Here is a 6,781-nt window from a genome sequence, read left to right on the forward strand (position 1 = left end):
GAGTGAAGGCTCCTCTAGGTCTTCTTCCTATGGGTTCTTCTGCAATTGAACTCCAGAGCCTCTAATTCTTCAGCTTACTGGAGCTCAGAGTTCTCTCCACCCTTTTGTCCCTGATCAGCTCCCCGGGCTCAGGTCTGGGTCAGAGCATGGGAGCTCTCCTGGCTGCCTCTGTCCCACTCTGGTTCTTGACAGCCATTTGCCACCTCAGGCACCCCGCTCTTCTCTGTCTCCAGGTGCTTCCTGATGATGTCACTCCCTGCACGTTCTCCAAGGTGCAGGGAGTATGTACTTTTAAAATAGAATGAGAACAAAGCATGCCACTCTTGTGTCTCCACTCTGGACCCTGCAGGTATGTTCACTCATTAATAGTCCTTCCTGGGCTATTCTGCATCAGGGGTTGAGGGCAGCTTGGAGGAGGCACATCCCGCTCCTTTGGGGAGTATGCCAATAGTCACCCTAACTGGCAACAGTTAGGATCAAATCAGGTATCATTCATGAAAGACCAGTCCAGATCACCTAATGTGTAGTTAGACATTGAAATTAGCATGTGCTACCTCTGAGGAATGTTATAAATGGTGTTTAAGTTAGCACATACTAGGAGCAGTTTCACATCAAAGATTAATGTCCTCTGTAACATGCACTGCTCTGATTTGCCTCTAGAGGACTGATGATCAGGGGTGTGGCTAACAGCTGCCAACTTGCCAAATCTGTTCCTTGCCTGCCCAGCTGGCTAGAGCTATAGTCATTGGCAACGTGTAGGGGGTGCACGCGGGTGCACATGCACACCCTGAAATAGGCGGTGCACCCCCTGCAGAAAGCACCGCCAACACTGCCGCTACTAGTCAGCGCTCACTGCCCCCACCCTACCCCCGCTGCCAACACTGCTGTTGCCACCTGTGAGTGCTCCCCACTCACTGCCGCCATGCCCCCACCACCACCATGCCCCCCAGGCTCCAGGGGCACACATTGTTCATGTCTATATGGCTGTATAGGCTTCAGGACTGGGCTAAGCCACCCACACCTGTCTAAATAGAGCCCTGCCACCCCTCTCCAGCTCAGATTGGGGCCCCCACAAGATACTCACCTGTCTCCCCCAACCCTTTACACTGTCCTCCAGCTCTTAGCTCCCCACTCACCTGCAGGGGAGTAGGAGGCTGAGATCAGCCAGGGAGCAGCAGTGATAGTGGCAGAAGGGCAGGGGGGCTTCCCCTCCCTGTCTGCTTCTCAGCTCCCTCCAGCTCATGTGTCCCTGCTGAGTCCCATGCCTGCCTGCTAAACTGTCACCCCCCCTTCCCCACCCCCCAATGACTGCTTGGCAGGTCCCTGCAGAAGAAGGAAAGGCAGAGGAAAGGGGGCAGGAGGGGATGGGGGGTGAACAGTGACTCAGTTTGCGTCAGAGGAAGGAAGGAGGGCACGAGGACCCAGTCACTACCACTGCTTTTCCCTATTGTGGCATGGGGGAAGTACCCTCAGCTGGTGCATTCCCTTCCACAGGCAGAGGAGAGTGAATCCTGACAATGCACCCTACTTCCAAATGGCACTGAACTCCCATGTTCATAAGCCAGATCAAGTGGCTCCATGGGTTGGATCCAGGCCTCAGGTCAGTTTGCTGACCCCTAGGACAGATGACCTCTAGGTCTATCTTGTTCATGTTTACACATGAGCAGAATTATTCATGGGGCATCCCTCTGAGAAGCTCTGCAGTATAAGAAAAAACTCCCTAATGTGATAAAGTTCAGGTCCATCACCACACATGCAAAATACGCACATGAATTTTTTTTCTGGAAGATTTATATGATCTAAAGAGAAACTAGAGAAACTAGCATTTGGACAAATATTAAAGAGCTTGGAAACATGAGGAAGTGGTGGGCTTGCAGCAAGAGGGCAATATTTAAATTATATTCAAAGATCAACAATTACACTAGGGAAGGGACTTATTAGCAGTCTTAGTAAGAAAGACGGTGAGTAAATAAGCTGAATCACCCCGCTTATAAGGAGGCAAAATGTTGGAGCTTCTGAAACTAGATCAAAAGAATCTTTTACAAGGGAAAGTGTTAGACATTCTAAATATAGGATTTACTTCCAGCTCCCTGCAGGATAAAATATGTCTATATGCTGGTAGCTAGTCCAAAAAAACCAATAATGACTTTGAACTTAATTGCGTGTCATATTGCTTCTACTAATGTATATGTGGATATTCTTCTATTTTCAATAGTTTATCTTTTTATTCATCTAATTAAATAGGAAATGTGGGAAATTTCAAACATGATTCCTCAATTTAGTAACAGATGCTTCTTAAAATATTTAGAACTTTAAAGTGTAATGAAGCCTTCAGTGATGTTCTGGTTTGTTGTATAAATATTTATTTAACACACATTCTGGGCAATGTTCTGCCCTTCAGTTTTTTTGCAGAAAAAAACTTAAATGGCAATTCTTTTTTCTTCAGTGATGGAGAAGTATATGGCTACTACAGCAAGCAACATCTTCAGATATGCCAGAGTAGTGATTGTTAAACCTGATAAGGAGATAGCAGAGGCAACTGTTGTTCCCTCATGCCTGGGGACTTTTCTTGTTAACAGAAGCTGAGAGGAGTTGGAGGCAGCATGTGACCATTAAATAATTCTTTAAATGCATTATTGTTAATTAAAGGAATGTATTGCGTAAATTCATTATTGTAATTACTGAAAAATAATGCGTACATACAAAGGTCATGTCCACACAAGTGTGGGCATTTGATTCCTCAGGGAAAACTAGCAGTAGCATACCTTGTGCCGCTGCTAGTTGTCCCTATGCCTGTGCCACACGCCCTCTGACATATGGCAGGTTACCCCGGGTGGGGTAGGGGAGGCTGGGGCCAGCACTGGGCTGGCCCCAGCAACCTAACCTAGGGTCCTGGGGGCCTCCTGGGGCTGAAGCAGCAGTGATCCTGCTGCTTGAAGCCTGGCCAGCAGCTGCACTGTGAATTCGGCAAGCTAGGCTCTAGTTTTGAGTGGTGCACACTGCTTCCGCGTGCACCACTCCACTTTTTTTTTGTGCTAGTTTTTTTTATCCCTGGATAAAAAAAACCTTGCACTGCTCCCTTGCAGTGCAGAGAACAGCTGAATGTGCAGTATATGGTGCTGCAGATGTGTCTATGGTACCACATACTGTATGGCCATGCTTGTCTGGATGCAGCCAAAGGGGCCAAATCAAGGTTGCATGCTGGTGCAGCTGGTGCCTCTGGCTGTCGCTGGAGGCTTTTAGAGAGGCAGCCACCATTATCTGGGTTTTGAAGGGACTCCACGGGCTGGAGGGAAGTGCTTGGTGGGCTGGATCTGGCCCACAGGCCATATTTTGCCCACCCCTGTGCTAAAAGCACCCTCCAAAATTAATCCATGCTTTTGAGGGCTAGATGGTTTAATACAGTGGTTCTCAAACTTTTTTTTCATGGACCACTTGAAAATTGCTGAGAGTCTCAGCAGACCACTTAATAAACTTTTTTTGTTCTACAAATCAAAGCACATAACTCATATTTTACTATCTTACCTTTCTAATGCGATGGATGTGCCTGGTTATTTTTGGAGCAAAGTTCTGGGAAGTTCAGTGTAATGTTTGTCAGCTTTAGCTTTAGGTCACCTTTCTGCGGACCACCTGAATGGAGCTCACAGACCAGTGGTGGTCCATGGAACACAGTTTGAGAACCTCTGGTTTAGTAGATTTTGACCCTCATACAACCCAATCCTGCAAACTAGATTATAATGGAATGAGTCACAGTAGCAAGCAAAACATTCAGTTGTAATGTCAGTCTGTGCACCTACTCAAAATAAATTTTTGCCCAAAATTTTGGTCTCTTATCTAAAACCAAAATTATCAAAGGCTCTTCCACCATAAGGAGTATTTCCTTGATTTGCACTGTAGAATCACCAGGAAACAAAAATGCTGTCCCCCAACATTTTAGCCTTGTGACAGAGCAAAGACTATAGGATGTAAAAATGGAAAGAAAAACATTAAGAACAATCTTGGGGAACAGAAATGCAATGATGGAGTGTCCAGGTCAGAATTAAATAGCACAAGAGAGATTTAGTACTAACATAATGACAAGATCAAGTCAGGGCTGAGCTATATGAGGAACGAAATGTTCACTCTGCCTGCATTCAATTTTCTTGACTCAAGACACTACAGCACTATTAATTCTTCATTTTTATAAGCACCAGCAGTTTAAATATTACCAGAAAAAGCAAATGTGCTATTCAAAAGCTTCTAGAAAAAATGATTATATAGATATCATATATCCATTTGCTCAGACTGGAGAAAATAATGTATCTAGTAGTAAGAAACAAGTTAATTGGTAATCTCAATTATCCTTATAATCACTGCCTCTCAAACATACTTTACCAATGGTCACCAAAGCATAAAACCAGTCTTTTGAATTTTAATGCCAGACCTGTCTGCCACTAATATAAATATCAACCTTTTCAGTTACCAGTGTAACCCCGGCGGTACTCCAAAAGGTACCCCCTCTCCAACTGAAGGGATCAAAGCAGGTGCAGATGTGCTGTGGGAGGTGTAGGGACTCTCCTCCCCCTATAGAGCAGAGTCAGACCACCAATGGGGACTTAACCATATACCTTTTGATGAGGCAACAATACTGGGAACATAGCCAGTATAAACCAGGGGGGTATAGGGGACACTACAATGCCCCAAAGGGGCATGATTCAACAAAGGTTAGACACTTACAATCATAAGCATATTCATCCAGTTGACAAAAGACAGGGTTAACCAAAATGTAAAACACAAACAGCAGAACAAACAATACTGGTTGGTATTACTGGAAATACAAAAGGCACAAAATAGGAATTGTCAAATTACAAGGAATATAGGGCCTAGGTACCTGGAGGGGGAGAAAGGGGGAAAAACACAATGGCCCCTTTCCACTGCAAGAAGAATTTCTCCTTGTTAGATCACTCACCCCAACTCATCAAAGCTGGGACTTGAACTCAAATCTCCCATATGGCAGGCAGAAACTTGCCACGCAGCCACCAGTGCTGGTACTGCTTTAAGCTACTAGAGGTTTTGATCTTCCTGGAGCCCCAGCCTCATGTCAAGCTGCCTGGCTTCTGATTGGAGGAGCTGGAAGCAGAACTGGGAACCTCTCAGGTCACTGCTCAGATCTTGCTGGAGCTGGGGAGCCTCTCCTGCTGGCCACAGCCTCTCATAGGGGATCTGGAGCCCAGTGGGGAGCCTCTCCTGCCAGCCGCACGCTACGCTGCTGAGGACCCCAGTGCTGCCTACAGGTCCTACTCCTTCAGGCTCTTCAGGGGCAACTGCTCCCGCCCCGCTAGCTCAGCTCTTGTCAGCTCCTTCTTTGTGGTCCCTTGCTGGTCTCTTCCCTGAGTCAGCCGTGCTGCCCCTTTTATCTCCCTCCAGGTGACCCAAGGGGCCAATCAGGGGATATGGAGGGTGAGTCTCTGGGACCTGATTGGTGAGGAAAGGGAATCCCCAGTCCTCCAATCATCTTTTACCCCTTCAAAACCCCTAGACCAAATCATTACCAGATTGGTGAGGAAAGGGAATCCCAAGTCCTCCAATCATCTTTTGCCCTTTCAAAACCCCTGATCTAAGTCACTGCCAGCTAGCCCATCACACCAGTATTTAGGATGGCCAAGCATTTTGAACATTCTGGGCCCTGCCATACATTCAAATTAAAACTCGGTAGAAACCAGCTGTAGAGTTGTTACCCATTTTCAAGCAGAAACTTTGTAGCTGGTTGACTGACCCTTAGTCGTTTTTATGGTGTCATAAGTACTTTGCTTGTGTGGCTGCTCTAAATTAACTGCACAATTAATCAATTAATTGTGTAATATACGTAATGTGTAGAAGGGGCCTCTGGAAACATTTCTATAAGCAACCATTACAAGGACCAATCTTGCAATTTGTACCAATAAGTGTAATCCCATTGTACTTTATTAAGTATTATCGAAGTTATCAAGGCTTTCAGGATTACGGTTTACAGAAGTTTACGTGCGTAGTAGAAAGAAACAAAGGTAATTAAGAGAGGGTCACCGATACATCGATCCATATCATATCGGCACCAATAAAAAGATAATTGATCTTATTGGCAATTGGCTTTTTTTGACTGATGTGACCGATAATGTTGCCAATAAAAGCTGCATGCATGTGAGCAGCCACAGCATGCACGCATCCAAGAGAGCAGCCCAGCAGCTTGGAGAGCAGCATCCGGCTGGTAAGTCTGGGGGGAGAGGTGGCGAAGGCCATGGGAGGCAGATCGAGGCCCCCCACAGTGTGGAAGTGTTACCAGATTTGCCCATTACTTTGGGGTGTGCTCATTTATTAGGGATAGGTTTCTAGGGTCTTGGTAATTCTGTCAATGTACTGCTCGTGTTACTTGTGTTTCTATACGGAGCTGTATATTTCCCTTCTGCAAGCCCTCACCCCCAATGGAGCTATCTTGCAGGACTCAGTTTCAATGGGACTGGGTTCCTCCAGTCACCAAATCAGTCATACACACAAACACACACAAATTAACGTGACACGCCTGACCCGGCCGGGTTGATCAGCATGGACAGGCTGACACCCTCATATGCCAAGAATCAGTTAATCAGAGCAACAATAAACTACAGTCAGACACAAGCACATGGGTAAACTGAATCCCTCTGAATCCGGCTGGGTGTCCAGCTGACACCCTCATGGGCCAGCATTCAGTTCATAAGGGCACGTCTGAGTCAAATGGGGTCAATCAGCCTGTACAAGCTGATCCCCTTATGTGTTTCAAACTCAGCAC

The sequence above is a fragment of the Alligator sinensis genome, unplaced genomic scaffold (assembly GCF_000455745.1).
Source record: "Alligator sinensis unplaced genomic scaffold, ASM45574v1 scaffold83_1, whole genome shotgun sequence".
Classification (NCBI taxonomy): Eukaryota; Metazoa; Chordata; order Crocodylia; family Alligatoridae; genus Alligator; species Alligator sinensis.